Genomic DNA, 10,562 nt, shown 5'->3' on the forward strand with positions numbered 1-10,562 from the left:
ACTATCGGTGATGGTTATTTTCCGTGCCCTATCGCTAGATTCTCGGATTGGCTTCGACAATTGTTCTTCTTATCCTTTGGATGGTTTGAACTATGGACTGTTGACACCTAAATTTTGATTATCCTTTGCTATTAGTTTTTTCATAAAAAAAATTAGAGCTAATTTAAGTACTAAACAAAAAAAAATTCAAATCAATTTTTCATGTATGCATTACATCAGCATTAATTTGGATCCACAGTCGAGGATTTGAACTAAAATTGACAGAAGTTTAGACGAGGCTTGGCATGGAGTTTTCGGCCATTATGGAAAGTTAGTGCCGAAATTTACTAGATTTTGAGATCAATTTTTAAAAAAAAAAATTGGACTAACTCCACGGTGAAAGAAAATTGTTCAAGTTCATGATTTTCTCCACGCGACCAAGAATTGCGTGCACTCTATGCATGTGGTGCCCAATTTTAGTAAGAATGGCATTTTTTTATTGAACTTTGGAAAATCAAAGAGACATTCTGAGTGCAATTGAGGAGCTTCGGTCTTGGCCATATAGACATAGCAGAACAGTGATCTCTTAGGGCATGAATTGAGAAGAGAATAAAAAAAGAGAGATCAATCAAATCCCAAAGAATGAGAAACGCGTGATGGAGCAAGACATAATCGGATGTGGGCAGATTCAGTCAATAAAAAAGGATATTTGGTTGAAGTAAAAGGAGGTAAAAATCAGGAAGGAGGTATGCATGATAAGCCGAAAAGATAACCGTGCCCTCTTTTGACGGGGAGAACAGGTCCTCGGCAAGTGTTCCTTCGTGGGATAATCATCAATCTTTGGCCTTTATTTAGTGCTGCACCGATAAGGACGATTTGTCCTTGTCGCTCGTTGATCAGGACCCCTGATCCTTCTGCTTAGCCCGACGGTCCCCTCTGCTGCTGCACCTGGCGGACTCTGCTTTCCTCCTCTGCTGCGATTTCTGATTTGCTCCTTTGCTGTGGCGTTTCCTTGCTCTATACCCGGGACCACTGCTGGACCCGAAACTGCTGCTGTTCCAGGCGCACCGAATCCCAAACAGACCCCAAGGCAACCGCTTCACCAATTCTTTTTTTTTTTTCTTTTAAGGTCCAATTTACGTTGATTCAAATCACTGAAGGTCTCTGTCATTGCTGCTGTTCACATTACATGAGAGGCAAGTCGGGCATCATTGAAACCCGTCGAACGTGAGTCCCAGCCGTTGGTCCCTCGTGCCAAAACTTGGTCGTCAATATAGGTGCAAATTCATACTTGGAAAGGCAATCTTTGGGTATATTTTCTCATCGATTATTGCATATCTTGTCATACCTTGCGTTGCATAAAAGTAGATATCTTTTAAAATACAGGTTAATTATCCGCAACTTGCCATAAGATCGAGAAAGTATAGGTTGATTATCCGCAACTTGCCACACGATCGAGAAAGTCTATCTTTAAGATTATTGATGGAATACTCGATTAAGCAAGGATTTGGGTTCAATCGTTAATCGTAGAATTACGAATTAAAGATTGGCTCAAATATTCGTGATTGATTGATATATCCACTTTCTTGATTGACATTGATTGGCATATTCACTTTTCTAATTTGACTTGAATTGTTTGGTTGATGTAATCTCGAAAATTCTAAAAGATTTGCATTCATTCACTTTCCATATTTGAAAATTGCATAGTTTTTCAAAAATAGCATCATGTAGATAATTGCATATCTAATCCTTTTTGTAAATAATTAGATTAGATTGCATTTTAGGATAGAAATTACATGTTTAAATAGAATTTTATGTCTAAAATAATCTATCTTTATATAGTAGGGTTTAGGTCAATTTAAACTCTAAAATATGCAAGATAAATATTGTTTTGGCATAGTTCTATTTTAGGAAATTAATTCATCCGAAAATATAAAAAATCATTCATCCTTGCCACGTCATTCATGCCATGCCATCTTTGCCACATCGTCCATGCCAAGTCATCTTTGCCGTGTCATATTAAGCTGCATTTTAGGCCAAATTGCATATTAGAATTGCATGTCTAGGTTTTAATTAATTTACATGTCACGTAGTTAATTTAATTAAACCATGGTCTCACTTGTACATTCATTTAATTTAATTTACATGACATCTAGTTTAGTCTTGTATTTAATTCATGACATTGCATCATTTAGAATAGGTTCATTCATTCATATAAAAGATTGAAAATCAAAAAAGAAAAGAAAAAAGAAACAATGTTTTATGTGGCGCATGCTCCCCGAATTGTATTGATTTCTGGATATTTAATTAATTAATTGTACACCTGCATGATAACCTTTGTTAATGGCTTAGGTAAAAATCAATTAATGTTGCTTTCTCAAATGATTCTTCATGAAATAAAATGGTACCGAAAGGACGTTAGAATAATCTAGTATAATCAAGTCTACGGACTCTTAATCTACGGTTCGTAGAAGTAGTTTAGTTCTCTCGCTAATTTACTTAGATTTCCAATCGACCTACCAAAAAACGATTAGTGGCCACTCCAATTTAAAAATCTTTGCATGTTAATTAATTTGAATCATAAGTTGCGATTTGGTTTGGACTTGGGAGAGTCCGAGTTGGGTTAGTTAAATAATTAACCTAATAATCCATTAGCCTGGAATTTTTCTAAAGTTTAGGTCGTGACATTTTCTAGTCCGCCTATTTGTCGGTGCATTGTACCGACCTTGTGGTGTCACCGACGTTTTGCCTATTCAAGTGTCAATCGTATCATGTTATTGACCACCAATACATGTTAGCTCTAGGTTTTCCCACTATCTGAAGCCCAGGGCGATTTTGATGTTAACAAACATAAAAAGGAAATAAGCGTCATGAATAGGTAGAACTTAGTAATGTAAAATTTTTTAAGAACTTTTGACTTTTATGCACTGAGAATATATAGCCAAGTACAAAGTTTAACCGTCGATGACTGTTATTTTCTGTACTCTATCCCTAGATTTATGGATTGTCTTCGATAACTGTTCTTCTTTTCCTTTGAACAGTTTGAACTACGAACTTATCTACTCTACTTATCAGTCAATGTAACGTACCAACCTCGTGGTGTCATCGACGTTTCATTTATTCAAGCGTCAATTGTATTATATTATTGGCTACCGATACATGTTAGCTCTAGGCCTTTAAATGGCAAATCACTCTCACGGGCTTTTCGACTCTATGAAGCCGAGGCTGATTTTGGTGTTGACAAATGTATACAGGAAAATAACCATCACGGATAGGTTAAACTTAGTGATGTTCATTTTTTTTAAGAACTTCTAACTTTTATGCACTGAAGAATGTAAAATTTTATTATCTCCAATTCCTCTTAACATACTTATATCATTCCTGTTGACATACTTATATCTTAAGATGCTTATTTTTAGGACTTTGACATTTTAACTTATGGACAGCCCGATCTCATGACCATATAGAGATTCGATTATCAAACCAACTTGGTCTATATGTTTCGTAAAATTTGGGTCTGATGACACTAGAGTACGTAGAAAGAGCCTCAACTGATGATGTACTGAGTGATAATCTCTAAACTTGAAATCTTTGTTAGTAGTCATTTTTTATGCTCGATCAGGTCACTCAAAGAGTCATTGTTTTTACACACAGTAACTTAGGACGCTGCATAAAAACCCGACTTCTTAGAGGCTCATGAAACATCCCGCAAGCCTTACGAGCTGATTGCGTCTCCACTTTTTTTGGCCCGTGCATGTGATCCTGATCTCGAGCAATTTGAACACATTTAGTGGGATTTAAACGCACAACCTCTAATTTCCGAATTACAAATCTTCAACGCCCTAATTAACTGCGCCAATATCGTGGTTTATTGAAGGAATTGTTCTTTAGCATTGAACTTCCATGGCATTTACTAGGACGACTTAAGCTATTCTTTTCAAATTCGAATGACGTGATGACAATATAATTATCATCATTTATTTCACGCTAGTAAGGCAATTGCGAGGAGACAAATTGCGTCTCAATTCTGAAAAACTCAAATGGAACGTGGGAAAATAACATGAAGTGTGATGCGTGAGGACCCTAGTTGTATTCCATAGTGACGCCATGCAATTTATGCTCTCTAGTTTCGCGAAAAATGAAAAATTTTAAAAAATAATTTTTTTTAAAATGATCGCTTGTACCACACGTTTTCGTTATCGACAACAACTTATGTCAAAACATTTTTGTGGACGATGAAAATATTTTTCGTTGATTCATTTTTGTAAATGATATATGCGATCATTTTAAGAAAAATATCTTGTAAGATCAAGCAAGTTCCATGAAACAAACGGTGCTTAAATTGAAAAGGTCGTTTGAAGTTTCTATTTGAAGAAAACGTACATATAAATCCATGAAATCACAGCACAAAAAGTTTGATTGCCGGTGCATTTTGTGCTTTGCGGAACCTAAAATGTGCGTCCCATGCATTACCACATGATTTATAACCTGTGAAGCAAGGCAGGTCTTCGGGACAAAGAACATGTTGTGTGGCCGTCTATTAACCTTTAAAAAAAAAAGTTAGATGCTTTTATTTATTTACAGATGAAAACTAAATAAAGTTATCTAAGAAGCACCTTATTGATCTAACCCTAGGATTCCCATGGATTCTTTCCTCAGTTTCGTTTCTGGCGGTGCTTGAATTTGTTAATCGACAAGAGAAGACTCACGCGTAGACCATCACGTTGTATGGATGCTAACACAAATGTCAAAAGTGTTTAACCAATAGTTAAGAACATGGCGTGGGATTTGTCGGTTATCCATCGGCCTCTATGCTTGAAAGCTGACCGAAAGTCTTCATTCAGGGTATATCGAATTACTTTTATATACATCAAGAGTGTCAAGATCCATGTTAGATACATTGAACGAATTTTATTTATGTAACGAGCTAAAGTGAGTATTTAAATAAGTGGTCATATTTATATGTATTTATAGTGTTTGGCGTGTATATATTTTAATTTATAGATAGGCTTTTAACATTCTCACTTGATTCCCTTTTTGTTCGCAAGAAATAAATAATTTGTAAAATATTTTCCTTAAAGGCATCGCCGGCAATGATACGTGATAAAGCCAATCATGATAAAGCAAATCCTCCATGATTTGTGCTGATTTCATTAATTGAGCCAATCTTCCATGATTTGCTTTGAGTCCATTGATAGAGCAAATATTCCATGATTTGCTTTGAGTCCATTGATAGAGCAAATATTCCATGATTTGCGATGATATTGTATATTCTTACTTTGTGCAAAATCTTTTGTACATGTTATAAATATAATACAAATCGCCACACTAATTGTGTGAGTGATCAATTCACATTCAAACTCTTTCATGGTATCAGATCTTCTCAATTTTTTTTCTTTTATCTCTCTTCTTTACAATGTCTTCTTCTTCAGCATCCTCGAACACCTTTACCACTACCACCGCTGCTAGCTCTCCATCCTTGTTGGCCCCCTCTCAACCATCCTTTGCTCTGGGCAATATAACACATGTTCTTCAAATCAAACTAGATCGCAACAACTACCTTCCGTGGCGAGCGCAACTCCTTCCTTTATTTCGTCTTCATAGTTATCTTCGTTTTGTTGATGGCTCATATCCTTGTCCAGCACCTACTATCACTACAGCCGATAGTACTGAGATCATCAACCCGGATTATACTGCCTAGCATTATCAAGATCAACTCATCCTCTGCTGCATCCTCTCTACACTTGCTGAGTCGGTTTTCTCACACATTGTTGGTCTTGAGACTTCTCATGCTGTCTGGACTTCACTTGAGAAACTTTATGCACCACAATCTCAATCTCGCATGATGCAATTGGAGTATCAGCTTCGATCTCTAAAGAAGGGCTCTCTTTCCATGGAGGCATTTGTTCAAAAGGCCAAGAATATTGCGGATCATCTTTCTGCAGCTACTCATCCGATCTCCGATTCTCGGTTAGTTCTTAGCATCCTTGGTAGCCTGGGTTTGAAGTATGATGCATTTGTTACCTCCGTTACTTCTCGTCTTGATCCACTACCTATTGATGACTTCCTCGGCCTTCTTTACAATTAGGAAGTTATTTTTCAACCGCACCATTGAATCTCCAATAGAGTCTTCTCCAATTGTGAATGTTGCGGTTAAATCATCTAATGCTTGGAATACTCCCTCCAATGGTCAAGGTCGTGGCCGAGGAAGAGGACGTGGCCAAGGCCGTGGTCATAATTTTTATGATGGGACTTATTCTAATTCTCGAATCATCTGTCGGGAATGTAGTCGTGCAGGTCACTTAGCTCTCCAATGCTATCAGCAATTTAATCCTGGCTATAAAGCCAATACGAGCTCTCCATCCGCAATGTATGCCTCTTCAATCGGTGAGTCGTTTGACCCATACCGGTACCCGGACTACGGCGCCACTCATCATCTTACAACCGACATGGCAAATTTGAACATTTGGAATGACTATTTTGGCATCGATCAAATCCGCACTACAAATGGGTCGGGTTTGCAAATATCACATATTAGTTCTTCCATCTTACATTATCCTACCAGTTCATTTAATCTACGGAATGTTTATCGTGTTCCATCTATCAAGAAGAACCTACTATATGTTTCTCAATTTACTAAGGACAATGATGTGGTATTTGAATTTCATCCTACTTTACGTTGTGTTAAGGATCGATCCTCGAGGAACCTCTTGCTCAAAGGCCAAAGTAAGAATGGACTCTATCGTCTCAATAATGCACGTACCATTAATAAGGTACCTCTGCAGTCAAATAAATCACCGCCGACTTCATCCCGCTTTATCGGTGAACGAGTTCCTACTTCTATTTGGCATAAGCGCTTGGGTCATCCGACTGCCCATGTTACTTCTTCAATTATTTCAAAGCATGGCTTGCCGATATCTCCTTCATCATCATCTAGTTTCTGTTAATCATGTCACTTGGGCAAGTCGCATCATCTTCGCTTTACTAGATCGGTTACCACTTACAATACTCCTTTGGAATTAATTTATTCTGATCTATGGGGACCTTCTCCCATTACATCATTGAATGGTTTTCGTTATTACGTTCTTTTTATTGATGCCTACAGTGGATACACATGGCTTTTTCCACTTACTTGTGAAATCGATGCTCTCTCTATTTTTGTGCGATTTAAATCTTAAGTGGAAAAATATTTTAACTGTAAGATCAAGGCCCTTCAAACTAATGGAGGGGGTGAGTATAAGAAATTTGATCCTTATCTTCATCTTCATGGCATCCTGCATCGATTCTCATGCCCGCACACACGGGAACAAAATGGTCGGGTGGAGCGCAAACACCGTCACGTTGTAGAAATTGGCATTACATTACTTACTCGAGCTTCTGTTCCACGTTTATATTGGATTGATGCTTTCCTCATTGCAGTATTTCTGATTAATCGTATGCCTACAACGGTATTGGGTGGATTGTCTCCTTATGAGAAATTATTTGGCCAGAAAACCGATTATCTACGGTTGCGTATTTTTGGATGTGCATGCTATCCTTGGCTACGCCTTTATACTCGCCATAAACTTGATGATAGAACAATGCAATGTATCTTCATTGGCTATCCTCCTCATCACCGTGGATATCGTTGTCTCTATCGTAGCACCGGCCGAATATATGTCTCTCACCATGTGATTTTTTAGGAGCATCTGTTTCCATTTGCCAAATCACAATCTGTTCAATCATCATCACCATCACCAAGTAACCCTGTTTGCATTGGTTATTCCTCGACAAAGCCCTCACAGCTTCAAGAGGTGTCAACTACTTCATCAATTCCATTAAGCTCATCTAATATCATGGAAAACTCCTCATCACAGCTTCAAACATCATCTACTCTCACAGTTCATTGTGGATCCTCTTCTCTGGAAGCTCCACGCTTGCTATCTTCCAAGCCTCAACCATCAACTTCTACCCATCCAATGGTAACTCGTCTAAAAAATAACATCCGTAAGCCAAAGGTTTTTCTTACCACTAAGCACCCACCGTGTTCTGATTTTTACTCAAGCCTAACATCAAGTGAACCCACTTGTTTTTCCATTGCAAATAAAGACCCTAAGCGGCAACAAGCTATGGCAAGTGAATTTAATGCTTTCATTCAAAATGGCACTTGGGAACCGATTCCTCATCACCCTTCCATGAATGTCGTCAATTGCAAGTGGATTTATCGCCTTAAAACCAAGGCTGATGGGTCAATTAATAGATACAAAGCAGGACTCATTGCAAAAGGCTTTACTCAACAGGCTGGCTTGGACTACGATGAAACTTTCAGTCCGGTTATCAAACCGACAACCATTCGAGTTGTTCTCTCTTTAGCCGTTACATATAACTGGTCTCTACGCCAATTGGACATCAAGAATGCATTTCTTCATGGAACCATTAAAGAAAAATTCTACATGAAGCAGCCCCAAGGATTGTTGATTTGCGTTATCCCGGCCATGTATGTCGTTTTCGGAAAGCCCTATATGGGCTAAAACAAGCTCCAAGAGCCTGGTTTTCTCGGCTAAGTTCATATTTATTATTTATCAGATTTGTGGCCTCTACTGCCGACTCTTCATTGTTCATTCAGCGTAGATCCGATTATATTCTAATTCTTCTTATTTATGTTGATGACATCATCATCACTAGGAACTCTACTTCCTCCATCACCAAATTAATCACCCAACTTGGCACCGAGTTTGCAATCACCGATTTGGGAAATCTATCCTACTTTCTTGGCATCGACCCACGGATCCTCTCTTGGGTTATCTCTCACTCAATCCAAGTATGCTATTACTCTTCTCACTTGCACAGGAGTGGTTGATGCAAAACCTTGCTCATCGCCTATGGCTCCCTCGGCTTCTAAGTTGTCCAAGCAAAGTGGTGAACCACTAGCTGATGCCTCCATATATCGAAGTACGGTTGGGGCACTACAATACCTCACTCTTACTAGGCCGGATCTATCCTTTGCTATTAATAAAGTGTGCCAATTTATACATTGTCCTACTGTGGATCATTGGTCAGCCGTCAAATGAATTTTACGATACCTCAAAGCCACTATTCATCATGGGATTAACTTGCAGCCTATGCATCAACCGACTCTCACTGCGTTTACAAATGCAGACTGGGCCGGTTGTCCTAATGATCGAAAGTCCACAAGTGGCTATTGTATTTATTTTGGTTCCAACTTGGTCTCTTGGAGTTCTAAAAAGCAACCAATTGTTGCTCGATCCAGATCTGAATCAGAATACAAAGGGGTGGCTAATGCAGCCTCCGAATTGTTATGGCTATTACAACTCCTCCGAGATCTTCGATGCACTCTTCATCGATCACCGGTTGTTCTTTGTGATAACGTCGAGGCAATATATCTAGCCGCAAACCCCATCTTCCAAGCGGGGACCAAGCATGTGGATATTGACTATCATTTTGTTCGTGATTTAATCAGTAGAAAGAAGTTGGAAGTTCGCTTCATTCCTACACAGGTGCAAACGGCTGATGTCATGACAAAGCCTCTATCAATGTCCAGGTTTCTTATTATGCGCAACACGCTCACAGTGACACCGCCACCGTTTCACTTGAGGGGGTGTGATAAAGCAAATCATGATAAAGCAAATCCTCCATGATTTGTGTTGATTCCATTGATAGAGCAAATCTTCCATAATTTGCAATGATATTGTATATTCTTACCTTCTGTAAAATCTTTTGTACACGTTATAAATATAATACAAATCGCCACACTAATTGTGTGAGTGATCAATTCACGTTCAAACTCTTTCAATACGAACCCCTTTCTCTCTTGCTGATTAGCCACTTACCTAACCTACCTTACGTCCATCAACAACTTCAAATAAAAGTAGCATTTTTGTGTTTTTTCTACCTCGCATCGTTCTACAGCTTCAAGAAAATCTTGAGATTTGTATAATCCTACACATAGGTAGCTTTTTATACACTGAAAAATGGATTGGTTATTCAAAAGGCTAATGCTACTGATAGTAAAATTCATATACTAAAAGAATTCACTAATAAATGATATTCCTTAAATAAGCCAATAATTTGAATAAACACTTACGGCTTGCAACATTGGTTAGTAAACCTATTTAGTTTATGAGTCTTAATATCTATAAATTACTCTAGTCAAAATTATCAAGCTAATTAAGGGCTCCTTCGTACGAATTCTTAAAATGGGTATTGAGGTACGTAGTTCCCGAACTGTTCGTCATTGTCCAATGTCAGCCCTATATCCAACGCGTTACGAAATGCTGAATAACCCCCTGCATAGTGTTATATACTATCATAGTGACTTGCTACTTTTAGTTTATTTATGCCTCCAAGTTCTTAAAATTAGATGGCTTCATTAATTTTTTTTTTTTTTTACATGTTTACATTCTTACTTACATGTTGGAGTAAAACCTTTCATATGATTCGTCGATACTTCAACTAGCTCTTTTTTAATCTCCTAGCACAAAAAAATCAAGAAAGCACCACATTCGCTCCGTTAAACCAATGCATCATGGGATATGCCATAGAAAAATCTACGAAACACAATTCCAAATGTCAAGCCCTTCAAC

The 10,562-nt window shown here is 38.0% G+C and overlaps 1 protein-coding gene across 1 annotated transcript in view; it reads right to left on the reverse strand.

The window, feature by feature from the left end:
* LOC115738933 (salicylate carboxymethyltransferase-like) overlaps positions 1–10,562 on the reverse strand; it is a 95,176-nt gene that overhangs the window by 82,751 nt on the left and 1,863 nt on the right. The window contains exon 5 of the mRNA XM_048273100.1: positions 10,507–10,548. The gene's annotated coding sequence lies outside the window, so the exon portion shown is untranslated. The remainder of the gene's footprint in view (positions 1–10,506; positions 10,549–10,562) is intronic.

The sequence above is a fragment of the Rhodamnia argentea genome, chromosome 1 (genome assembly GCF_020921035.1).
Source record: "Rhodamnia argentea isolate NSW1041297 chromosome 1, ASM2092103v1, whole genome shotgun sequence".
NCBI lineage: Eukaryota > Viridiplantae > Streptophyta > Magnoliopsida > Myrtales > Myrtaceae > Rhodamnia > Rhodamnia argentea.